This window comes from Chamaea fasciata, unplaced genomic scaffold (genome assembly GCF_029207755.1).
Source record: "Chamaea fasciata isolate MVZ Bird 193981 ecotype frontalis unplaced genomic scaffold, bChaFas1.0.hap1 SCAF_3, whole genome shotgun sequence".
Taxonomy (NCBI): Eukaryota; Metazoa; Chordata; class Aves; order Passeriformes; family Sylviidae; genus Chamaea; species Chamaea fasciata.
In genome coordinates, this window is record NW_027094088.1 from 108,030,498 (window position 1) to 108,057,614 (window position 27,117).

General features: G+C 39.5%; 1 protein-coding gene and 1 long non-coding RNA gene across 4 annotated transcripts in view; one reads left to right on the plus strand and one right to left on the minus strand.

The window, feature by feature from the left end:
* Nucleotides 1–27,117, plus strand: part of PTCHD4 (patched domain containing 4) — an 81,916-nt gene that overhangs the window by 39,520 nt on the left and 15,279 nt on the right. The window lies entirely within an intron of this gene.
* Nucleotides 23,905–25,297, minus strand: LOC136287876 (uncharacterized). Its single transcript, XR_010720406.1, has 3 exons — nucleotides 25,237–25,297; nucleotides 24,782–24,918; nucleotides 23,905–24,662 (listed from the first exon to the last, which is right to left on the minus strand). It is a non-coding gene; the product is annotated as an uncharacterized lncRNA (long non-coding RNA).

Sequence of the window (27,117 nt, forward strand, 5' to 3'; positions counted from 1 at the left end):
TCTGTTGCATATCCATTATTTTGCAAGACTGATATTTAAAACTACACAGCTGTTTAATGGTATTAAGACTGTCATGTTACTACCAAAATTGAAATTAACTTCCAAAACCTCTCAGAAAATTTTGGTAAGTGCATAAGGTCATCTGAGCACTTGATATACAAAGATGTTTTGGTGTTTTGCTTCATTTGTTCGCAAAAATTTCTAGCTTTTAGGCTCTTCAGAGCAGCTGGAACTCACACAGCAAACTCTTCCAGGCCTACTTGCTTTTTGACCATATAAATTCAACATGTGCAGAAAACACTGGAAAGCTGTTATTGTTTGTATGGCTCACTGGCTTTTGATCACATTTTGCCTGAACTCATACAACAGCAGGACTCCATGAGAGGTTGCATCACAAGGATTTTCTCTGATGAAGGCATACTGCATCTCTTCTATTGGTTTCTGTTTTCGTATCACTTCCTGCTACACATTGATCTTAAAAACTTTGCTCCCCCATAAACCCTTCCAGTGTTTCTACTTTGTGGCTGTCCCAACAGAGAGCTGGTGAATGCTCATGTGTCTAATAAACCATGTGTTACCTCTCAACACAGAGATTAATTTCAGCTACTTCCCTTAACTGGTACCTTGTTAATGGTATTGCCCTTTAATACTGATATTTGCTTTTTCCTGGACCTGAAAGCTGGTTTTTGTGGTTAGTAATTGCTGCACTCTACCTCTTAGGGTCAGCAGCAGCATTAGTTCTTCACATCTTTAAATCTTTGACACCCTTTTTGTGTCTTTCCGGTACAAACTGGCAGGGATTCAGTGAAGCTGGTCACAATATTCCCTTCACACTGGTATGGTACATAAGAAAGCTGAGTATTTTGGATTTAGGAAACACAGTGAAGGAATAAATCTCAGTAAGAGTTCAAATTCAAACTCTTCTTCATCACAATTGTAGCACTTGCTTCTCAACACACTTGGTGGTTCTGTGATCATCACAACCAGGATTTCACAACAGATTAGAGCCCATATACAGAGACTCAGATTTTAACACAGGGCAGGAATATGCTGCTGAAAGTTTTCTCTCATCACAGCTCTCCCTTTATATGGCTTTCTTTTGGTAGCTTGCATTCCTCAGATCAATGCTGGGTACTGGATTTACAGTATAACAGATTAAGTCAATATCCAAACCATTTGGGAACCCAGTACTTTCTGGAAATCAGAAACTGCTTCTTAGGGCAGTCTATCTTTAGAACTACTACCAGCAGGGAGCAATTTTAAAGGGAAGTGGAAATAAAGCAGTTATATTCCCTTTTTTTACTTTTTATCCCTGTTATGGCAATTTTACTGGCTGTTGATAACCTCCTAGAGATATGGTCACATTATTTTCCTCCTTCCACAGATTCCTCTAGTCATACCTTTTTTCCACATTTTGTTTTTGCCTTCTGTACTCCAGGCTTCACCTGGTTGATGTAGTTCATCAAATATTCTTCCTTTATCCTTTCTTCCCACAACCTTATATGCCCTTGGCTCTTCAGAATGAAACTGGTCTTTATTTTTTCTCTGTTTTCAGTTACAGCATTTAATTATTATTTGCATCAAGTTTATGGCATGTGACCATGGGCCTCCTCAAACCGCTCTGCAAATCTCTCCTTTGGTTCCTAACGAATTCAGGATAACAGTGTTTCCCCACTTCTTCTTACAGGCAGCATCCTTGTAAATCCCTCTGTGCCAGATGCCTGCTGCCTGCACTGGTAATCCCCACACGAGGTGACATTGTCAAACCATAATCCACAGTCTCCTTGTTGCCTCTTCCTATTTGCTAACACTGTTCTTTTAATAGTCAAACACAATAATCTTCCAAGTGACAACTAAGGCCTCATCTTATCTGTGTGGAGCAGCAGAGGATCTTAGCAGTCAGTAAGGCTAGAATAAGAATTTGCTTCCAGCCCCATCCCAGCAATCCTGGGATATGTGCTGCTTGCTCACCCAGGGGCTGGTGTGTGGTGTCTGCCCACACCAGTTCTCAGGATCCAGGAAAACACGATTTTGTGAGGAGCACTAAAGGACCTGACTGGCTAGAAGGTACTTGGCTCTGAAAACATCCTGACTCGATTCCCTACATCTTTTGAAATTTCCTCTTTGCTCTTCAGATGTTCTAATTGGTAAAATGAGCCTACACTTTAGGTTTTGGGTCTTGAGGGGTGAATACCTGCCGTGGGCTGCAGTAGTTGTGCTCCTGATTGCCCAAGTGGAGTCTGTTCCTGCTCCTTCAGGCAAAGTCCAGCTCGTAGGGTCTCTCAGACCCCCATCTCATCTGATCACAGGTTAACAAGTGTGTACAGGAAGGTACCCTGTTGAGGGACTGAGCTCTGAAGAGCCCCATGATGCCTGTGTCAGGAAGGACTTGCTAGTTTGGTCCTGGTAAAAGCAGAGGAATGGGAGCATCATTAAATAGGAGAGCTCCTTGAAAAAGAGACTTTAAAATACTTAGTTAAAATGTATTTTTTGTGTTAGAAAAGAAAAAAAAAATATATTGCTGGCTTTGTAGTCAGGCAAAATATGTATGTCGTGTACCAGAAAAGGGGCTTTTCTACTTCACCCTTCATCAATCTTCCACCTTCCCTAAACTCTTCTCAATAAATGAGTGTGGAAATGGCAAAAATCATGCCCTTTTCACCCTGGCTTCTCATTGTTATGGTTGAATTCACAGGATACATCACTCAAAGTCAATGGAATTGCCTCAGAAATTAATTTTTCTGGGATATCTTGCAGCAGATGTGCTGTTGGCTTCTGCCTTTATAATTGCTGTGCTCATAGCACGGCCCTGTTGTGTGAGATTCTTTCCAGGCTCTGAGGACCCTGCAACACAAAATCATTCTGAGAGAAATGAAAATGGAAAGATTTCATCAATGCCACAGAGGAGACCAGGCTTTAGAAATTTATTGTGTCCCTTGTGGCTCCCTTGCATGGTCTGGTTTGGGACCATGCCACCCAAGTGTTACAGAACCCAGGTGGGATTAACCAGGGAGGAGGCCAGATGTCTGCTTGGGAATGTGCCCAGGGCCTGCCACCACTGCATAATATGAGAGGAGAAGCCACTAAATCTACATTCTAATTTTATTTACTTGTGTTTGAAATATTCTCTCTCACTACAAAGCATTTGTTTGAGATAGATGCAGCTGAATTGGGCTGTAATGAGGCCATGGGTTACTTGGCTGAGGAGGGTGTTGCTGCAGAGGTGGAGGTGCATTGCACCACTGAGGTGGAGCTGTTGCCTTCATGTCTGGCTGCAAGCCACCACCAAAACTCTGTCAGGAGGACTGAGACAGCTGCTCTAATGCTATATATGTCTATACTGTGCACTCTGGGGCCTCCATTCAAGGGCAGATTAGCATTTAAAGAGGATAACGAAGGGTAGCAGCTGGCTCATCTGCTGGTCTACATCCAGACACAATCACCCAAAGAGCTACAAGCAAGAAAGAATAACCATATCCACTTTGGAGAGCCATGATGATATTGGGAAGTTCAGAGTCTTGCTGGAAATACCTCAGACACGCTAACACTGGCTGATAAAGGGCAGTAGAGGAAAATTCTTTTGCTCAATGAAAAGATAAATGAGCAAGAGATCAGCCCTGGTGCCAGCTAAAGGGATCAGCTTCACCAGAAAAGTATCAACAGCAATGGCAAATAGTTTAATAATCCCTAGGTAATATCAGCATCCTTCTGTTCAAGTCTCTAACTGAAGTCACAGAATAATTAACCTTGGCTGGCTTATAAGATCAGCAATGTCCTGAAGAGACTTGCACTGAAAGAATATTTACTGTCACATATGTGGGTAGGAAAATCACATCAAATTCTTACTAGAAAGTTGGCATATGGCATCTCACAGATAAACGAGCATTTATAGGAATGGAGTATGCTAGAGGTGAGATATAAGGGCTGAGGCTTTGTAAGAGAACTCTATTTTTCATCTCAGGGATAGGTGCAAAATGCATCCTGAGTCACCAGCGGGATGAGGTTCCCAAGGGAGTAGCATGCTATGGAACCATGTCTATCCAGGTACCACGGATTTGTTGTATTTTACCTTAAAATACACAATTCCACTGCCATGTGCTTTCACACCAGGCGAGGGACTGCTCCCCCAGGAAACACCAGCAGGAAGTTTAGCACAGCTGTTCCTGCCTCATGGAGTGATTTTATGAAGAGACTCTCCTTTTTTGGCATAGTGGCTGCCAGCTCATCTGGGACAGGCAAACAGCAGCCGTCATTGCAAGACTATTGATAAGGCTTTATCCTGTTTCACCCTCCAGCATTGCAATGTATTTAAGTAAAAAAAAAACCTCCAAAGTTACCACTTAAATATGGATTAAATCCAGATTTTCTCCTTTAAGCATGTTTTTTTTTAAGTAGATAAGGTGGTTAAAACTTCTGAGCTTTTGATCTGAGAACTGAGCCTGAGACACAGAGCAAGAAATTATAAGGCCCTTTATGTTCCTCTGCCAGTAACACCTCCTTGTATGAAAATGAAGCATCTGCCTAATAGGGAGAACATGTGGTGAGAAAAAGTTTAGTGGAAACTGTGTCCTTGAATGAAGCTCAGGATAGGAAAAAAAAAAAAAAAAAAAAAAGGGAAAACAAACCACCCCAAAAGAGACAACTTGAAATTTTTATTTATTCTGATGATGTTTTACTGTTTTAAATTTCTTCTTTGTGTTAGCTATAATATTTTAAGTATCTTTCTATAAAAAATAAATTCCTACTCTGACAGAAGAAAAGGAAAAAGTGACATATTCTCAGGAGCAGCTACTATGATGACACTGTGGTTATGATGAGATAATAAGATTGCAGTTAACTTTGAGACAACTTTCGTGCCCATTTTTCACATAACTGGCAGTTTACCTACATGATGGAGTTATCACATTTTTTATTATTTATTTCTTAATAAGCCCAGTTTGTGGCATAGAAGTAACAAAACCATTTTAGTTAAAAATGCAGGTGTATGGAAACAGCTCAAAAATTACAATATAACTGAAATACTATTACTCTCTACAAGCAGTTTTATATAATGAGGTGTACAACCATGAATGTATATTTGGAAACTTTTGAGGTGATCATATATGGTTATGAAGTGGTCACATATACTGGCAGATCCAGTGGGAAAGCAAAGCCAGATGTCTCAAGCATTAGTGGGTCTTCCTTCAGATGGTATTTCAGCTCCATGGAAGGGCCTGTGCCCAAAAGCTTCAGTTCACTCATTCTTATTAATTCTAAACACAATATTCAAAAATACAGATTAGTATTTGGCATCTTGCTGCTTTGCTCATCTGAGGGTTTATTATAATTTCAGCTTTAGCTTTCTGTCTTTCCAACATACCCTTAACTCCAGTATAAAAACAAACAAGCTGAAAGTAGGAATCTTTGACTTACGATTTAAAATGTGAGTCTGATAATTAATAAATTACAATAGAAACATTGCTGTCTATTTTAAGCCAAATAAAATAAAGAGGCTAGGGGGATCCTTTAATAACAATAAACATGGAACTCTAATTTCTTTTTATGCTCTGTGATCACATACAAAAGATCTAATATAAATAATTGCATTAGATGTCCTATTTTTGGAAAAATGCACAGCTAGTATTTAGGAAGACTCTTATTGCTCTGATTTATCTAATAATGAAGCAAAACTCAGTTAATTACCTAATTTGCATGATATTTTGTATCCACATATATGCTGGGATGAGCACTGGGGAGAGGTTTTGCATCAATCCATTTTTAATAAGCTAATGAAGTTGCCTGGGCTGACACTGTAGATCAAATCACTGGATGTTTTCCTTCTGCTGGACTGAGAATTTGTGATCAAGGTACGGATCAAATGAGCTTGTGAGCTGAGGAAGGCAAGACCTTCCCTCCTCCACTGCAAAGATGCTGTTACTGCACTGGATCTGTGACTCAGGAACCTGTTTGATGTCCCACACTCTAGTCCCACGGCCTTGAGTGAGGGGGATATTGTAGCTTGTAGATTCCTGTATCTCACCTTCTTCCCTGCCTGCTCCTCTGCCCCATTGCTCTGAGGCAGGACAGGACCCTGGAAACTGCCAGTCAGAATCACTTAAATCAAGGTAGAAAGTGGCAGGTCTACTGCTGGTTTTGCACTCTTTTTACATGCCACCTTCATGCTCTGGGTTGTTTCTTCCCACTCTTTGTTTGTCCCTATTCTTTTTCAACTTCTCTGTCCCCCCATGATCGTGAGCTTGCTGTTGCTGCATTCCATGTGTCTGTCAGGAGCTGCTGCTGCTGCCTCAAGGAAAAAGAGACTTACACTATTTTCCCTGAGGCCTTCGCATGCCCTATGCAGCAGAGGGTCTGATTTGCCATGTAAAGCAGATTTGTACAAGGAAGCATCTTCTCTGACATTAACTATTAAGACCAAAACATTTGGTTCTAAACCAGCTGGTTGTCTAAACCAGGCTGAGCTTGCCATGGCCAGGCAGAGCAGTACTCCCAGGGAGTGCTTCTTCCCAGATCCAGGTGAGAGTTGGAAATAGTTTTGAGTCCCCACTGGTATTCCAATCTCTCTGTTTTGGACAAGAGAGGGAGTTAAGGATGAGAAGTTTTGTGTATAAACTAAACTCTGCATGGCTAAAGTTGAGAGAGATTAATTTCATCCACAGGGTTTCTGAAATACTGTCACATGCTCTATGAAATAAATTGCTAGTTCTGGAGACTCAGCTACAGCATAAAAGTTACATCCAGCTAAAAAAAAATATTGTCCTAATTACAGAGGGTCATATATTGAAATATGGTAATTTGAATGCTGAGTCACCAAGACTGCTGAGTAAAAAGAAGTTTTTACTATTAAAAAAGATTGGTGAAGTCTGTGTTTTCTGGTTTTAAAGCCATCATTGGGAATAAGATAAATAAAAACACATTGGTTTTAGATCTAATCAAAGCAATTTTGCTAGATTTTAATCCACCATTTTTCAAATACTCCTGTAGTATTTTTAAATATTTTTTTTACCTTGTGTCTAAGGTGAATTTTAACAACTAACATGAGTATTGAAGCTCAAAGAGAAATTTGAGCTCCTTATTATCCAGGGCAGAAAGATTTTAGATCCAGTGGAGAGTGGTAAATGCCTTCATAAAAGTTCGTCTTAGCTAATCAAAACTTAGTTTTATAGACAAATTTTCTTATCTCTTTTTATAATTGCCAGTCACAAGCAGTTGCTCTAGAAAATGATAAATTCCACATATTTTACCTGCCTAGTGCTATGGTGAGATGCCTGTCTCTAGCAACTGACCGTGGCTAGACTCTGACAACAGATCTAGACCAGATGCACAACTTACAGATCTCTAAAATCAGTGAAATTAATCCCACCTAGACTGATGCAGTAGATAAATTTCCACATGCTCCTAAATTTAAAACTGCATTGTGTTTAAAGTAGGCAAAGGATATACTTTCACCCCAATATTCTAAAGTATTTCCTTCAAAGCTGGAGTGGGGTGGGGAAGGGAAGGCATGATTTGTTTGAAATATTGTAGAGGAGGAGCTATGAAATCACAGGTTGTCAAGACATTGACATTTCTAACTTGTTGACATTAAACATGAATGTCATTTAAAGATAACACCTGCCTGGAAAAGCTTGCAAATGATGTTGTTTAATACCAGTGGAAGCAAGCGGAAAACCTATTAACTTCAATTAATATTTACATCAGGACATCCATAGTTCAGTGAAATGCCTCCCTTAATAAAATCTTTAATACTCATTTTAAATATGAGAAAAGTCTCCTCAAGAAGAATGGGCTCAGCACACGTTTAATGGTTGTGCTAAATTAAGGTGTTTTGGACAACACCAGAGGACAGGAGAACAGTGAAATTATCATTTTCTTGAAAAGCTCATATAACAGACCAAGGATATGCTTGAGCTGCTCCCAGGCAGACTTGCTTTTACAGTCAGTGGGAAGAAGGACACAGCTACAAAGGTCAGACATCCCTCTCATGATCTCAAGAGGATACAGAGCATCTGCTGCACCTTTGCTGCAAAGGAGAAAACTGTCCTCAGCTTGGACATCTCACCCAGACGTACCTGAGGGCACAGAGTGCCACCTCCAGCAGCAAGTGTTTGTGCTAACATCCCTATCGTAAATATCTGGCCTCACTTTCCTGTTTGGATGGAGAGATTCTCCCTCAATATTTTTACCTGAGCATCTTTTCTGGGTTTTACCTCCAGCAGTGTGTGGCCTGAATAACCTGGTTTGTACCAGATCGTTCTTCTGAAACTTCTTTGGGATAATGTGAGATCTGTGTAGCTTTCATGCTCAGGATACAATCCTCTCATGCTGTGCCATGTAAACTCTTTAAGAGATAAAGATACTTCCAAATGCAGGCTTTAAATAGATCTTGGCTGCATTGAAAAATGTCCTGGCAGCTTTGGTCTCCCTTGCAATTTGCAAGGACAAATGCCAGCTGATAACAAATAAAGAAAACAAGATGATGAAAGTCTCAACTCAAATCTAAGAGTAATTGCAAACTTTCTCTATTTCCTAAATGCCTTCCTGAGCTTAGTCCAATGGGCACTTTTGATATTTTCATCCAAATTTCCTGGTTGGCAGACAATGAAGCAGGGCTAGATCATGACAAAAAGAAAAATGTAATCCAAAGGATTTCACTGTCAGCTTAACTACTATTATAATAACATAGAATGAATAACGCAACATAAAGACATAAAATTCTGCAGCAATGCTTCCCTATTGCCCTTCGTATTTTAAATTCTGATGCTCTTGAGGAGCAACACAAAAATTTCCAGTTCTATTAGGCTGGAATTTCCAGCTCAAAGTAGCACACAAATATGTGGGGGAGTTTGCATCAATCACTCTTGGTTTGATGAAGCTTAACATTAATTCATCTCTGCTGTTTTACCCAAGTATTTTCCCCTGAACATTATTTTCAGCCCTGGGTGATGATCTGATGGAGCCCATTGCCTCAAAAAGCACAGGCTCATGGGTCTAATCACACGTATCAGCACTGTGTCCACATATGTACCAGGATAACATCACTACCAAGTATGGTGGGCTCAGTTTTCTAAACAAAATGCTGGAAAATTACACTGAAAGAACAGGTCATGGAAAAATTATATGTTCTAGGATTTAATAAGGAATCAGCTGGTGATTTAAGAAACTTACTTTCAGGAAACAGATATATATGAACAGAAAAGAATCCCTTAAAACCTCTCCTCTCCTCTCCTCTCCTCTCCTCTCCTCTCCTCTCCTCTCCTCTCCTCTCCTCTCCTCTCCTCTCCTCTCCTCTCCTCTTCTCTCCTCTCCTCTCCTCTCCTCTCCTCTCCTCTCCTCTCCTCTCCTCTCCTCTCCTCTCCTCTCCTCTCCTCTCCTCTCCTCTCCTCTCCTCTCCTCTCCTCTCCTCTCCTCTCCTCTCCTCTCCTCTCCTCTCCTCTCCTCTCCTCTCCTCTCCTCTCCTCTCCTCTCCTCTCCTCTCCTCTCCTCTCCTCTCCTCTCCTCTCCTCTCCTCTCCTCTCCTCTCCTCTCCTCTCCTCTCCTCTCCTCTCCTCTCCTCTCCTCTCCTCTCCTCTCCTCTCCTTTTTTTTCTCCAGACATCTTTCTCTGTTGTCTTAGAAATCACTGTAAAAATCACCTCCAGGAATAACATCCCAGACAGTCCACAGTTTAAGCTCTGCTCAAGAGCAAAATAATGAGATTCATATCTAATTGCCATGGACAGCAGCTTTAGTGGAACTAGATGTCACAATTTTGAATTCCCTAATCAGACTGGCATTTAGTTACTTTATCCAATGAGATGGAAAAACTATCTTAAAATAGAACTAACTATCTAAATACATGTTTATATTTCTGAGGATAGAATTAAAGAGTTTTGTTTCATTTGTTTCATTCTTTTTTTTTTTTTTCCTGCAGCTGAATCTGAGCTTTGACATAGTAGGAACCTGCTCTCTGGGCTGATTAAACCCAGCAAATTTCACAGCATTGGCAGAGTGAGGCAGAAGGTCTCCTGATGCAGTAATGGTGCCTGTTCCACTCCCAAGAGGTGGAAGAGTATTATTTCAGGTTTTCTGGGGGCTGGTTGTTTTACGAAGGTTTTTAATGCCACATTGCATTGTTGTGTGCTGAGAGACCCTTCCTCCATGAGGAAAAGCAGATGACACTGGCAGTTTTCAAGCAAAACTGTAGAGCAAAATACCAAAAGCACCATTGTGTTTTTCTGTTGTGAGCTCCCTACAAGGACTGTCAATAGAAATTCTTGCATTTCTGGAACCAAGTGAATAAAGCAGGAAAAGAATGAAAGAAAGCATTTTCTCATCCTCATTGTGCCATTCCTTACCTTAACACCATTGAATTTAGTGTGAGCCCTCAATTCACAACCCTTTCCAAAAACGCAGACGAAGATTTTTTTCAAGATGGTACCCAAAAATAAGTAAAAACATCTGAAAATGTAGACTGCAATCTTATTATGCCCCAAGGACACTGCATTGGGTCCAAGAGAAGGAAAATGGTAAACAGGCAGATAGTAGCTAGGAAAGAGTGTGACCATGAGGAACAAACACATTCATGAGGAGGGGATGAGAGCAAGGAGAAGCCCTGGCAGCAGGTAGGGTTCCTGTGAGTTTGTCAGAGATGACACTCCAAAGGAAACTTGGGTCTTGAAAGAGGGGGAAAAAAAATAGAGAAGGAACTTGCATAAAGAAGAGAAGGACTAAGCCAAATGGAAAGGAAGAGTGAGTTTATTTAAGAACAGGCTATGATGCTTAAACAGATAGAGGTGGAGGTGATGACGAGGAAAACACATTCCAGGCTTCTCACCGCAGTGGAGCCTGTAACACTGACAGTCAACAGACACATGCTGAAAACCAAAATCCCACAGTAGTCACCACTGCTTGCATGCTTCCCCACTTCCAGCACCTGTTGGTACAACAATTCCCCTGCAGACCTTGGGCTGCAGAGGGTAGCTGAGGCTGCAGGACATCCCTGTCATTGCTGGGAAATGCATTTCTTCCTTCTGCTCTGAGTTAATTTCTCATTCATTCCTACTTGCACAGAATTACACCCCATTCCTCTAATGATTATACAGTCCTTACTCAAACAGAAAGGCAACTCTTAAGTACTCCATCCTTGCACAGGGAAAAAAAAAGAGGATAAATTTGGTGTGACCAAATAATGCTCCTTCCCTTAGGCACGTACTCTTCTGATTTTTGATATTGCATTCCCTTTGCCTCATTTTTTATTTTTCTCAGAGCATGAAAAAGAAACTTCCTCCTTCACTGGGTGTTGAAGACAGAAAGTCATCAGGAACAGCCTCCGAGTCAGACCCTTTTTTCAGCTCATGGCTGGTTTCCATGAGGGAGAAATGTATCATGTGTTCACCACCTTTCTCTGGTGCACCCTGAGGCTCCACCTGCTCTCTCCTACCTTCAGACACTCGTCTGAAATTCCTGCTTGCCCAAGGTTCTCTACAGCCAAAGACTAAGTGGGATCCCCAGCAGGTGTTTCTGATCTCATTAACCACTCTTCCCGCTGATTACAAGGAAGACCAGCGCAAAAAATACTAATATAGGTGCCTCTTATTTGCCTAAAATTGTGTGGGGCGAAGCCAGGAAGCAGCATGTAAACTGAATGTCACACTCCATGCAGAATTTATATAGATATTCCTCCTTCCCCATCTCTGGGCTGGTGCTGACCTAAACTGCATAAGCCTTTCTTTGAAACTGTGAAATACAACAGTCACCTGCTAGATCTGATTTCTTAATCATCACTAGTTACTCCATCTCTGATCACACAAGTATCTGGATCTTTTATTCCTTTTTGCTATTGGATTGCTGTTTTCACAATGATTTCCACTGTGGCTTCTTGTGTCCATGAAAATAATTCTGTTGAGTTTTGCTGGTGGCATTTTTGAGAGACAGTCAGCTCGGGCTAGGAGAACACAGGCAGAAAAGAGATGATCTTTTTCACAATGAGACAGAGCCCCTACCACTCCTGGCAAACTGAAGGTGATCTCTTATTCTTTGGTTTCTCTAAAATGTTTTTTCCTCTACTTTTGAATTACTGGATTGTGTGCAACTCTGAGCAATGTAGCTGGAACCTGGGAGATTAAAATATGGGAGAGAAGTTTTATCTAAGCTTTTCTATAGAATTCTTTGGTAAATACACTCAGCATCATTTACCACAATCAGAGAATATTCCACAATTTATCACTTTAATCTATTTTTTTGTTGACAGTTTTTGTCAAAAGGGAAAAAAAAAATCTGGATTATCTATTTGACTAGCTTAAATAGGAATACTTCTAGTTAACACTGTAGGGTTCAGTTCTCTAACACCCTGTGGGGGATCTGGTGCTATTTATCTCCCCTGGAAGAATGTGTAAATACAGTGGACTAAAAAAAACCACAGGACATCTGTGGTCTTGCAAAACAACACAAGTTTTTTGACTGCCATATAGTCAAATAACAATATTAGCAAAGGCACAATCCTTTATGTATTTGGTAATATTTATATCCATTTTTTTTTTCTTTTTTATTTTTTTAATTTATGCCATACTTCAAGGGGTTAAGAAAAAATTTTACTTTTTTTGAGCTGAAAATTCTGATGGGAGTAATCACATAACCTTAGCTGGCCCCACAAGGGAAATTATCTTCCCTCTATTTAGTGCTAGTGAGAACTTGCCTTATTTGATTGTATGGTGCTAATTGAGGAAACCTAATTTAAGAAAGCTGGTCTGTAAAAACCTGCTACTTTCTTTTAACTTCAAGGTGTTGGTGTTTCTCCTAAGAATGAAGCAGGCACACAAATTTATGCTGTTGTAATTTTATAACGGATGTCTCTGGCAGATGGTACATTTTAACGAGGTTGAAAAATCCCTACGGGCTCAAAAAAGGAACTGAGAACATGACAAACATTTCATAAGGAAGCCAAATTCAATACATTTAAAAACAAAGGAGGACTTTTTCCAGTAACCAACCTATACAAATGCTTTTATTCTCAGGGGTTTTGAAAACGAAACAAATCCCAACCATTTTAAATGTGCTTGAAAATCTTATTTCTCTCTATGTTGTTTTTCATCAATTTTTTTACCTCTGGTTTCCACCAAAGACATGCTTGAAGAATTCTGTACAGAATTACTAAAAATGACAGTGTATTTATATTGCCTAGGGGATGTGACAGAAGAAAATCACCTCTTTCTTAATTTCCATCAGGACAGTCTCATCCTTGGTGCAACTTCTTATATGACTAGAGAACAACTTTGAATAAAATGAAGCTGAACCAATGGAGGCCTTTTGCACAGGAGCGAATCCAAAGCAATTTAAGAAATTGTAGCAGATGTACTTGGGTTTAAGACAGTATAATTGAAATGACAATTCAGAAAAGTATTTAAGCACAGACATAACTCCATCGCTGTTCATGCTTAGCTTTAAACATGCATTAAAATCCAATCACCTAAATACATGTCTAAATATTTCCCTATAGGATTCTTTCTTGAATCACATCCTAGACTCTGAAGCAACATTCATGGTTTATGATGTGCAGTATATTTAAGTAATGTCACACTTCACAGGCATTCATAATGGGAAACTTAAGCTGGTTAGTGATATTTTAGAACAACGTTCCTGTTTATTATGCAGACTTGGCTTGTGTGTCTGTGATTAAGACAATTTCAACTTTTCTACTAAAGATATAATTCAAATTCCTTGTTTCCTCTCAGACAGCTTCAGTTACTTCGCCACTGTGTTTTGATCTCTTAAGTCAATAGGTCTGGAAAGCACCATGAAAGATGGTGAGGAAATCAGGGCCTATAAAAAAGATGGGTACAGATGCTTTATGATTGGAAAAGGAGTAATGGCTTTGAGCCAGAAGAGGGCAGATTTAGATTAGATATAACAAAGAAGTTTTTTTACAGTGAGAGTGGTAAAACACTAGAACTGGTTGCACAGAGATGTGGTGGATGCTCCATTCCATTCCATTCCATTCCATTCCATTCCATTCCATTCCATTCCATTCCATTCCATTCATCATTCAAGGTCAGGTTGGATAGGGCTCTGAAAAACTTGATGGAGTTGAAGATGTCCCTACTCATGGCAGGGGGGTGGATTAGACACCCCTTAAAGGTTCTGTCCAACCCAAATGATGCTGCATGGCAAACAATGTACATGGAATTTCAAAGCTCTGTTGGAATACCTTTTCAAGTCCAAAGTGTTCTCTATTGAGATGAGCCACTTTTGTCCCACATCCAAGCATTTACAAAGCTCTTTCTTGAAACAGACACTATGTCAATTTATTTTTTCTCAGATTCTGAACCACAAGATTTTTGATACTATTAAATTTCAGATCTTGCCTACATATCAGTCTCCACAAAAATTCTTTTAAAAGAGTAATCTTTTTAAGAAGATCACCCATTACGGGGAAGACAATGTGGAAAAATAATCTATACACTGTGTATTGTCTAGCATGATTAAGGCTTTGGGTATTATTTGAAGTAACTAATCCATAATAATTATAAAATCATTTCCTAACACCTCTCAATAAAAAGATATCCTTATATCAGCAATTTGGAGGGTGTCCCTTCGTCTCCAGTGCCCAAAGAGAGAGCAGAGGTGATAATTTGGAACTACATTCCTCTTTCCTTGAGTGAAGATAGGGAAGATGATTCCCAACCACCCCTGATGTTATCTTTGCCATAGACTTATCCATTACTGCAGTAGAGGTATCTCCATTTCCAGGAAATTCAGATGCCCTGAGACCACAAGTTGAGAATGTGTGACATGAAGTCAGGCTTCATTATAGCATTTATTCAAGGCAGTCTGGGGGATTTGCACGAACGTTTCCTCACTTTTTTTCTTTCAAAAGCATCACTGATCAGAAAACAATTTGTTCAAAGCATTCTCAGCTAAAGAATTTCTACATGAGAGCACATGCTTTTCCCCAAGGGTAATGCTTCTTTGACAAAAACTAAAGAAAATAATTGATTCTGTTTTCAGCAAACACTTGTTTTTAGGCAAACAAACAAACAAAACCCCCATTTTGGTTGCTAGACATCTGAAATTTTAACCAATCCAATATTAGTTAAAAGTTACAGCTCCCTGAAACTGGAAACCACAAGAGAGATAAGGCTTCCCTTGAAAAACTTAAACCAAAATATGAATTTTCTGATGGAAAATAACTTGTTTTTTCTCACTGACTCTGATAGTCTGAGCTGTTATTTTTAAGCACAGCATCTTGAAATACTGTGCAGTTTTATTCTGAATGAGATTTGCTGTGGGCGTGCAGATGATTTTGTGGAAACATGTCTACTGTGTTCACCTACACGAGTTTAGAGATAAGTTGCATAAGAAAAGAAAGTGGGATGATATTTCTTCATGCTTCAGGCTCTTCTACACCCTCAGATTTCTGAACTGATGGCACTGCTGGTGCCACTACCACAACACTGCAGCTGAATACTCCTGGCTATTTTTGCAAATTAGATTTTTGTTTAGCTTAACATCAGAGAAGAGAATTTCTTCCTTCTCCTGCATCTGAATCTCTTCAGAAAACATACATTTTAGTCTTCAAGCTGCAAAAAACCGATGTTAATGGATCTCTAATCCTGACATATGTCTTTGGACAATATTTTAGTAAAATATATTTACTGCCAAATGGCTTTTCAAAGGTAATGGTCCATTGTTAAAAATGGTATTTCATGGTAATTTGAGTTCTTTCTGAATTTAGGACACTTCACCATGCAAGACTATAACCTCATAAGAATGAAAAATGAATTGCTATGAGTGGTATCCTGCTTTAGTTTCCATTTTCCACCTTCTTGCCCAATACAGCTTGATCTGTTTTGTAGGTGAAACCCACAGTAAAACAAAAAGTTGATTAAATCTGTGTGTTTTCCAAAACCATTTTTATTAAAACTAGCAATATGTTTTACTGGCATTATTTGTGAAAGAGAAAAGCTTCAGGGTTTCTCTGTCTCCTCTTTTAAAAACAAAAATTGGCAATCTGATCCAATAGAGTGGGAAAAGAGAAAAGCACAGGAGAGGCCACAAAGGTTTCCTTGCCTCATGTGACACCAGGCATACAGGATTTGTACCTTGGTATTGGCAGGAAGTCCATTGTCACCTCTGCTTCTCTCAGATACCAGCTCCTCTAGTAAATGTATGACCTTTTCTGATTTGAACTCATTTAAGCCCACAACCACTCTAAGAGGCTGTAAATTCCTCTCCAAGATGAAATTTCAGGTTTAGATCAAAGAACACTTGCAGAAAATATGAAAAAATATGTTCCTTCACATCTCCGCCTCATCTTTGGAAAGATTGAAAGAAAAAGAAAAAAAAACATTATTTGATCTCTTCTTTTCCATGGCTACAAATCAAGCAAAGTCTGAGTTTTCTGAATTAAACTTTTCAATTTATATTTACTTTTTTTATTCTTCCTAATATATACAAGACTCTGCCAATGTTTGCTGACCTGACAGAAATGCTTTGCTGAATACTGGTTGAAAACTTGACTTCCAGACATTTTAGTTAAGACAGATGCGGCTTTTATTATAACGCATACACTACTTTAGAAAAAAATTCCCCTTGGGGCACTGCCATCTTGAACCAAGAACTTTCTATTGCAGTGACAGCTTTTTTTTCCTAAGAATGTGTTGCAGGAAGAAAATAAATTAGGGAATGTGATGTGCAAGATGCAGGAGGAAGGAGGTGGAGAACTTTCTTGCCTTTTGTGTAAAAGGCTGAATGTATTAATTTTCTCTGAACTGCAGTTGTGGACAGAAGCAGGCAGCAGAGGGGAACATCACCCTTGAGCGCATAGACTGAAGAGACACCTCTTATGGAACCTAGTGCCTTCTCATGCTGCTAAGAGTGACTTCCAAGCATGTTCAGGTAGTTCTGCAAACCTGTGAGCCTTTGGATCATTCCAGTCTTTGAGAACAGAAGATCCAGTTCTTGCCTCCACAACTTTTTAATGTGGCATAAAAGAGAACATGACAACATGAAAAACCCAATCACACTTACTTATATTTCCTATTTAACAGCTCCTGCTGTCAATATTAATTTCTTATCTACTTTATCTGCTTCTGCTCCTGGAACTTTCCCTAGTCATTGTCACACATTCATCTTGTGTATTTTCCTCTTCCTAAGTAGTAAATCTACACATGGAGAGCACTTAAGTCCCTGTTCTATGTCAAATCTGCCATGGTAGCCCTGACAAGGAAGCTCAAACTCCAGGTAGGCTCTTCCAGGAAGAAATCTTTTATTTCTGGGAATGGTTTCCAATGGTTGAACAATCCAAAAAGTTCAACAATTTGAAACTATTCAGCCTGGTGCCAGGTCTGGGAATGAAAACTTTCCAGGACTCTCAACGCCAAGCTGATGAGTGTAAATTGGAAATTTCACCTAATGGGGAGAAAACTTCATATGGGGCTTCTGCTCCAGAAGAGTACCTGATGCTGGAGAACTGGAGAGGGCCTGTGGGATTGTCTGGCTTCCCATGTAAGTGTTACACAGGACATCATTGCCAGACCATGATATCTGTATGAAACAATTGACAGAGTCCATTTGCAAGCAGTGAGAAAGAATCATGACCAACAAGGGAGGAGCAAAAGGTGAGAAAATTGGATTAATGAACTAGAGAAAGAAAGTGTGGTATTAAATGGGAATTGCATCTTTCCCCTCTATTTTAAAGGATAACACACAACTCCATCCATTGCAGGATATTGAAGCCTCCCAGAAAAAGGGTTCATTTTTCTTTTTCTTTTTTTTTTTTCTTTTATTCTGCCAAGGGGTAGTGTATCAGCAAAGATATTTGTGGTTTGCCCATCCAGCAACATGAAATCAAACCCCATTAATAAAACAAACATCTTCTCTAAACCTTCAAGTCAGAGAGGAAATGACTCCCAGCCCAGGAAAGGTAATTGGATATAAGAAAAACACAAAACCTCAAATGTATTTGAATATCTTAGCCCACTGATAGGTGGGGGTTAAGTCTCTCTGCACCTTAGAAGGTTTGGGAAAAAACAGAGGGTTTTTTTATTCATAATGCACCTCTGCCAATCAGTTGCAGGGAGAAAAAAGCACAGGATTACTGAACTGCCTTAATTATTTATTCTGACAGTCTGAACAAGCAATTGAGTTGAGATAGCTTGGGTGTCTCTGATGACTAATAGGGGAGAAATATTCCAGAGTTTAAAGGCAAGGAGTGAATTGAGAGTGAGTGTTTATTAATACATGATTGAATTTACTACTCCAAGGAGAAGGTTATATTATAGTTCTTTGGTTCTCATCTACAGGAAAGAATAATTTGGGAAGGCCTTAAAATTGTTAGGCAGGCTCTGAAACATAAAAACATTAAGATAGTAAAAAGTTAATGGGAAGCTTCTGAAGGCGAATAGATAAGATGTACATTGATCATAATTCCTATACAAAGTGCAAACTAGGAAAAAAAACAGGAAAGAAATAAGGCAACTGGGTAAATGAATTTTTTAATGAAGACTAAAAAAATATTACACAACATAAATAATTTATTATCACAGAAAACCTGAAAGACAGCAGACTTATCCTGAGCTTTTTTTATTCTGTTTTAGTGTCTTGGTTTCAGTATTATGATGTCAACTAACTCTTGCTGAGAAGCAAAAGCTTTAAAAAAAATTTAGTAGGCAAAATTGAAAATCTGAAATTTACAGAAGCCTGAAGAAAAAAAGGATGAGCTATACACAGTGCAGCAGTCTGAGATGGTTCCCTTAGCAGGTCATTGCAGGTTCTCTTTGTAGTCAATGGGATGAAATATGCACTGTAGGCTCATAATTCATCTGTCCTGATTTAGAAACCTTACAAGACTGAAATGAAAGCATTTCTCTTTTATGGATAAAAAATGTCTAAACATCTCACAGTTACCTGTGTTCAGATGACCTCACTCCACATGTTTTGTAAATGCATGAAATTCCAGGGAAGAAAATAGAGTCCATTAAATCCTAAGTAGAATCTATATGTAGCAAGGAAGCAAAAAAAAAAACCAAACCCACCCAACAATTTGTAGCTTGGATTCTCTTAGTTTTATTTATCTTCCATCTCTGGAAGCAATGGCTGTATCCATAGCACTTATCAAGACTGTGCCACTGTTTATTCTTTATCCTGGAAGCCAGCTGGCATTATCTGACAACATCCATATGTTTCAATTCTCCTAGCCTTCAAAAGAGTGTGGCCATATCCAAATTTCCTATTGGGAACAGTTTCTGGCCTATAATACATCATCAGCTGTGCCTGGGAACAATTTAAGAGAATGGTACTTGGCCCAGATGAAACCTCTCTGCCAATCAGAAAAATGACAAATAGTTTTGGGGCGTCCATTCCAGGGCATTTTTTAATGTAATGATAGAGAGGAACCCACTGAAAATGACTGCATAGCACAGCTTTGAGACCCTGGGCCACAATAACCTGCAGCACATTTCAGTAGAGACAGAGGCAAAAAAATACTTTGGTGCATGTTGGATTCATCTCTGAGTTATCTTGTCTCCATTTTCAATAAAATATAAGAAGATAGTTGGAAGCTACAAAGGAAGGTGATAATATAGGGAGGGAGAATGACTGACAGCTGGTGCTGATAAAGGGGAATATTGCTGGATAACCTGAGTATATATGAATATAGGAGATACAATCTATCTATGGGCATTAAAGTGATCACTGTCAAAAAACTGAAATCAGAGCAGGCTGGAAGAACAGAAAATGACTATATGATTTATTTCTCATCTCTTTATATAAGACATGAATCAATCACAACATGGACCTGCATTTATAGTTTATTTTTTAAGTGAAGAAGAAGATAAATCTGGAGTTCTACAGTATTTTACATGGGTAGTTGAGCAGTGAAGGGTCCAGTCTAGCAAGGGGTGTGTCCTGATAACTCAGACCCAGTCTTGCTGGGAATAAGTGGAATAAGAATGTCACCAATCATAACAACAACTAAATATCTTGGTCAATCTGGAGAAATAGACTTTCAAGGAGAGTGCCAAGGAGATTAAAATCCAGATTGGAGAACAATGGACAAGACCTGCATTGTTGCCACCTGTCTTTCCCTAACATCACCATGATTTTTAATCATACAGTAGGATTATTGCAAAATATGAGCTTTTTTATAAAGGAGTAGCATTAGAGTAGAAATTACACTTGAAAATGAAAAAAAAAAAGGAAAATTGGTTTTACTCTGGAACTGTAGGTGTGTGTATGTCTTGTGTGACAGAATTTGATTCAGCTGCTTAAACTTGATTCAAGATAAGACTTTTTTGGTTCCCCTTGTATCAACAGAGGTCAAAGCTGGAATTCAGCTGCTTATTGCAGGTATCTTGTGCAGCTTAAGAAGCCCTGGGATATATTCTGTCTAGCCTCCAGCTGCCTAAAGAAAAGGACATGAAGAAACATGTATCAAAGTATCTAAAATATTTGTGAACATCTGCATTTTCACCAATGGATTTCATCACTAGTAAACAAACACAGTCAAACACAGCTTTTCAGCTGATCAAATGTATTCCACTTTTCCACAAATGCATTCCACTTTCAGAACCCAGTGCAATTTTCCAAGAGTGTGAATTTTCTAAGAGTAAGAATCTAGGAGTCATGGTTGGCTACCTTGAATACTCCCATCCTGCACACCTATGATTGGGCGTCTGAATGGAATCCCTCCTGATTTTGTGTAACCATACATTGCCAAGTAAGAAAATGTCTCCAACCCAGCAGAGACTGCTGAAAATTATTTCCAAGGGTTTCAGAGACTACCTCAAATGATCTTGTAAACTTTAGCAATTATTCCCTTAGAACTTTTGGAGGCAAGCCGCAGAGGATGGGACTAAGGAAACATAATACCTAGCTTTAAATAGCAGCATAAGCAGAAGGGTACAGAAACATATAGACTGGCCACCCTAGCTGTGAAAGCCACAAAGACAGAGAGGAAGGTTGTTGAACAATCAGTTTGCAAACACCGGCAGGATAATGAAGTGATAAGAAAGAGTTAACATGAATTTGTCAAGAACAGGTCACACCAGATAAATTTGATATCCTTCCCTGATGAAGAAACACAAAATTGACTGTAAAGACATACAAGGAGATTTATTTTAGTGATTCCTATATTTTCATTTTCCCATAAATAATGGATGCCAGATCATTAGTCCATCTTCATGTGCTTCTTATGTCTTGCATGTTCATATGGCTCTGTTTAATGTGTGGCACATTTCCCAGGAAAATGTCATATTTTTAATTGACACTCTGCAGTAATTGCCATACCTTGGCAAGAACAAAACTAAACAGTCATATCAGAACTTGTGATGGAAGTATTTCCATCATGAGAAATTGCTCATGTCCTTGAGACATTCCTGCTTCTTGAATCACAGTTCTACACCTGTGTCTATCATGGGTAATATTTCCCAAGTAATAATAAACTGCTGCAGTCAATCACTGATGTTATCAGCCTGATTTCCCCAACATCTACACTGCTATTCAGAATGCTGTAATGATTAAACTACACTGATGTCAAAGAGGTAGAGAAAAACCACAAAATTTCTTGATTTACAGAAAAACCCCACAACATTCAAAAGCCTCATGTAGAGCAAAAAGAACTGTTCAGTAAAATGACTCATAAAGAACCAAAATCCTGAGGATTTAATATGAAAGTTATTGACTAGGATTCGTGAAACCCAAAACCTCACTCTTAGTGCTTTTCTGTTAAAGGTATTATAAGACAAATGTCTACAATGTTCAATGTATTTTCCCACCTCAGAATTATCATGGTGGACTTTTCAGTATGGGCTTCTAATCACGTTCCATTACATGAAACCTGCAGCAAATTATAGGATGGCTTGCAGTAAATTTTTAAGCAGATAAAAAGATGCTTCAGTACTAAATTAGCTTGGTGCACTCATCTTTCTCTGCATATAGCCTGTCAGTGCTTCTTCAGCAGATTTAATTTAAAGAAATTCTCAAGAAAATTGTTAAGGTGACATTTGTGAAATTGAGCATAATAAATTTTCAAAAGTTTCTAAGGAAAAACTGTCAAATATGTCTACACATACATACATAGTGGAATTTTCAAAATTGTCTTTGAGGTAGAAGGAGAAATTACTTAGATGTCTATCAGTCAGTTTAGACGTCTGCATACATTTTTAATTACCTCTTTAATGTTAAGAGTGACTAAAATGTCATCTAACCTAGAGTTATCAGCCTGAAAATTAAACTTCTAGACTCCCTCAACAGTTAGTGATGTGAAATGGAAGTCCCCAGAGAACAATCTCAACACCTCTTTTAAGATCCAATTAATCATTTCTTTGTATAAAGAAGAAGCTCAGGTGCCTGTCCTTGTCTCAGTGCCTTAGAAGACTAAACAACAAATATCAGAATTCCATGTTCAGCCTTGCAGAGAAATCAGCTGGTGGTAGGAACTGAGGGACCATCGAGCTGGTTCCTTCCTCTTTTACTTCATTATGGACTGAAAAATGGGCGTAAACAAGCTGAGCATGTCAGACGCTGGAGTAGAAGTGTGTGTACTAAAGTACCTAGAATTCATTTGGAAGAGTTTACTGAGGGTATTCTCTTACAGAAAAATGTCTAGGTTCTTCTCACAGTTCTCTAAATGTTTCTTTGGAGTTGTTTTCAGTTTTTGAAGTCTACCAACTTGCATGTAATCATCTAGGGATTTTCTATAGAAGTTCTTCATCCATTTGTAAATTTCAGGCTCAGTTTGGAGCACCTCAAGTTTGAAAAACCTGCATTGAACCCTCCATTCTTTTTTATTGCCAGAAAAAGAGAAGAAAAAAAGAGAATGGCTCTGACTTAAAATGTTCCATTTGGCCCGAATCCCCTTTTTAGAGTCTTGGGAAAAAAAGCAGAGAAGGAAATGAAAAAAAGCCCTACATTAACAAATGATGAAAACTATCTCCTTCCTGTCAGTAGATCAATGGAAAGAGGACCTACACTTGCTTAGATCCAGTTCCAGGGTTAATTTGCTGTCTACCTGGGAGAATTAGTGCCCACTTGGTTCACAGTCCAGCACAGTCTCTTCATCACCATGCAGCAGAAGCATTCTGGGGGAGGCAGTGCCTATCCAGGCACTGTTATTCTATCCTGGCAATATTCCTTAAATCAGTGATTGATTTGAGATGTCACTGGATTTAGTCCCAGAGGAGTGACATAATCCTCAAATAAGACATTCTCTGCTCTCTCGCTTTGTCTCATCTCACTTGATTTAGACATTTAAAGCCAACTCCTAAGAACAGGAAAGGAAAGAATTATGTGTTCCTTCAAAACAAAAAAAAAAAATTACCTGGCGCATTTGGACTCTGTAAATTTATTGCAAACCAAAACCAAACTTTATGGTGCAAGACGGCAACTTGTAACAGCAATTGCAAGGCCAGCATGACCAGGACGGTGACTGTGCCCTGTGCTGGGCACTGGTAAGGCCACACCTCAAATCCTGTGTTCAGTTTTGGACTCCTCATGACAAGAAGAACACTGAGGGCCTGGAGCGTGTCCAGAGAAGGGAATGGAGCTGGGGAAGGGTCTAGAGCACAAGTCTGAGGAGGAACAGCTGAGGGAGCTGAGGGGCCTCAGCCTGGGGAAAAAGAGGCTCAGGGGGAACCTTCTGGCTCTGCACAACTCCCTGACAGGAGGGTGCAGCCAGGTGGGGGTCAGAAATAAGGTAAGGGAAAACAGCTTAAAGTTTCACCAGGGAAAGTTTGGATTGGATAATAGGAAAAATTTCTTCACTGAAAGGATTGTCAGGCATTGGAACAGGCTGTCAAAGGAAATTATGGGGTTCACAATCCCCAAAAGCATACAAAAGTGTGTAGATGCAATGTTAGAGGCAGTTTAGTGGTAGACATCGCAGTGCTGATGTAATGGTTGGACCATCTGAGAAGTCTTTCCCTTAACCATTCTGTTATTCTAGAGTGAGATGTAATGGCAACAATTCAGTCCTGAAACAAAGATAAAAGAAAGTCCCACCAAGATTCCTCATTGTTCTGTTATCTACTCTCAAATAAGACTAAGACACTCTTTCCATGCTGAATACTTACCAACAAAGCTAGAGAAATTCTTTCACTTTAATATAAAAAGAGAGGTAGGTGGGAAGGCGATATGAAGAACAATGATAGAAATTGATGCATACAACCACAATAAAAAATTTGCAGTTGCATCATTTTGATTACCTGCTTCTTCAAGTCAGTATTCAAGTCAAATTGTGCCTCTGCAGGTTAGAGTCCCTCCTAAGTCCTTTTTCAAGGGATAGTGTTTGTGGTGTGAAAGTGTGAACAAGTACTCTGGCTAGGAAACCTGAGAGAATAAGCTAAACAGGACCCTCAAGTATCTTCTATACCCTCATTTTTTTAGTTTAGATTCTTCATTCCTGTGGTCAAAGAGCTTAAAGTCCCTGCTTTCTTTGGATGAAAACTTGTGATTTCCATCAGACGTTTGCCTTCTGTTTAAGGCAAGCTCTGGGCTAATTGACCAGCAATAATTATTTTGCTCTTGGAGAAAAATAGGGGTCACAGAAGATGTGAGATCATTCACAGCAAGGCTGGATTGGGTTTTCTTCCAAGCTGCAAGAATCAGGGGAAGTCATCAAGTGCCAGGGGGCGCCCTTCAGCTAGGGACTGGACCCTGAAGAAGAAGAAAATTGCACCTGAACAAAAAAATCTGCAAAGCAAAACCAAGACAAGTCTGTCAAACACCAATGCTAAAAGAAAAAAAAGGAGAAAAAAAAAGGTCAGTATAGGAGAATGAGCATTTTGGGTCTTGTTCTATTTAGTTCATACCTGAGAGCTCAGAAAACAGACAAAGAGGAGATATATGAACCCATCCTGCCTTATATGGGCTGCTGACAAGTCTGCCTGGACACACCACCTCCCAGTCTGCTGTTCCAGAAGTAATGAAATCTGCCATCATCATCGTTCTGTTAGTGACAAAGGCAAAGAAGAATGTTCTGCAGAATTGTTTCTGAGAAAATTGACAGCAGGCTTCTTGGCAGTTTGCTACCATAACATTTGTATGATCTGCTGATGCCACAGTTTTATTCCCTGCTAATCAGATATTGCTCCCTTTACTGTGCAAGGGCATCTCTTGTAGCTGTTGTTGGCATGCAGAAGGCAGACCTCGTAACAGTAATAATTCCACAACAGCTTTCCATCTATATGGGCACATATTGTCTCAGAATACTCCATGGAGACAACCCCAACACACCGAGCCAAAATGTGAGCATCTGCTTGATCACCTCATGATGTGGAAATTCAGCTTTGCCAGCCACCTCCTTGGATCTTGTACAGATCCCTACCTCACAAAAGGAGCTAATTCCTCAGAGATAATTGTGGTCTTTATTCACATGCAACTGGATTGATCCCACCTGGCATAACTGAGTTGTTGACATCTGAAGCTCTGTCTCCTTGAGCTTCCTCTGGGTCAATGGAAGGAGACAGACACCTGTAGATTTCCAGAAAGATAAGAGGTTTGAAGGGCAAGGAGTATAATATCTGCCCTACACATGGCAAGCTGTGGGATGGCACACCAGGGTTAGAGGGATTCAGTGCTACCCAGGACCCGCAGCTTGTTGCTCTGAGGTAAGCTGAGTACACCAGAGACCACTTACAGGAAATGAAGTGCTGAAGTGCCTCTACATGAGTGCCTCTACACCCAGCATAAGTAATAAAATGGAGAAATTGGAAGCCACCATGCTGTCAGAAAGCTGTGACCTAGAAGCCACTCCTGAAACTTGGTGGGGGGAATCTCATGACCAGAGCATAGCTATCAACGGCTAAAGGCTGCTCAGACGAGACAGGGGAGGAAACAGAGATGGAGGGGATGTGGGTCAGGTGAAGAGTCAAGATAAGCCACTGAAGTTTGGGAAAATAAACTTCCAGCTCTTTGAGGAGCTAGTCCATACAACCCCACAGGAAACTGTCCTTAGAAAGCAGAACAGAGCTAGGGGCTCTTTAAAGATATCTTCCACAGAGCACAAGCCCTGGCAATCCCCAGGAGCAAGAAATCAGGAAAGGAAGGCAGGAAACCAGCATGGCTGAGTAGGGTCAAACTAAAAGGCACAAAGAAAATGTACAGGCAGTGGAAGCAGGGACAGGTGTCCTGGAAAGATAATAGGACACACTCAGTTGTATGAGGGTGGGGTGAGTGAAGACCAAGGGACACCTGAGCTGAACTTGGCTAGAGACATAAAGACTAACAGGAAGGGCTTCTACAAACATGTTGGCCAGAAAAGGACAGTCAAGGAAGGCATAATCCCTGATAAAAAATACTGGCAAACTGGTAACACCAGGCCTGGAGAAGGCTGAGGTACTCAGCAATATTTCTGCCTGAGAAAACAGCACAGGACTGCAGTGCTGCTAGAGCAGCAGAATTCCATGTCCATGGCTATGTGAAGCTTTCATCTTCACATTTAAAATGAAAAGATACTTATCATTAGCATTTCATGTGAAATAACAATGTTAAATCTAAAATGAGGTTACAAACATGCAGATTATGTAGCAATTTTTTGTGGGAACATTTTATGGGAATATTTTCTGATTTCATTACTGCTTTTCTTGAAAAAATACATTTCAAAATCATAGAAACACAGAAGGGTTTGGAGAGACTTTAAAGATCAGCTAGTTCCAACCCCCTGCCATGGGCAGGGGCACCTTCCACTTTCCACACAGGGGATATTTTACAGACCACAGATAAAACTGTTGTAAGAAAAGGAATTTTAATATTCCTTGCTGAAACATTTTTATATTTTGCCAGTGTTCTGGTTTGTATTTAGCAATCTTTTAAGCTTGTACTGTGCAGTTGGAGCCTTATGAATGAAAACACCATTATACAACCATTTATCAGCTTGAGAGATATAGACTGAAACAGTACAAATTTCTGGCTCAGTCTTATAATGATAACTCATGACAATATCTAAAATCGTTTTTAGTTCTCTAAAACTGAAGGGAAAGAGCAATTTGCTATGTCATCGCTGGGATGAATGAGCAGCATTCTCAGAAGTAATCAACTAAAATAAATTGATATACAGGTTCCTGTAGGAGGCAAGCAATCTTAAAATCTCTTTCTAAAACAAAGCATAACTTTGCATTCTGTCCCACACTTAAATTGCAGTGATTTA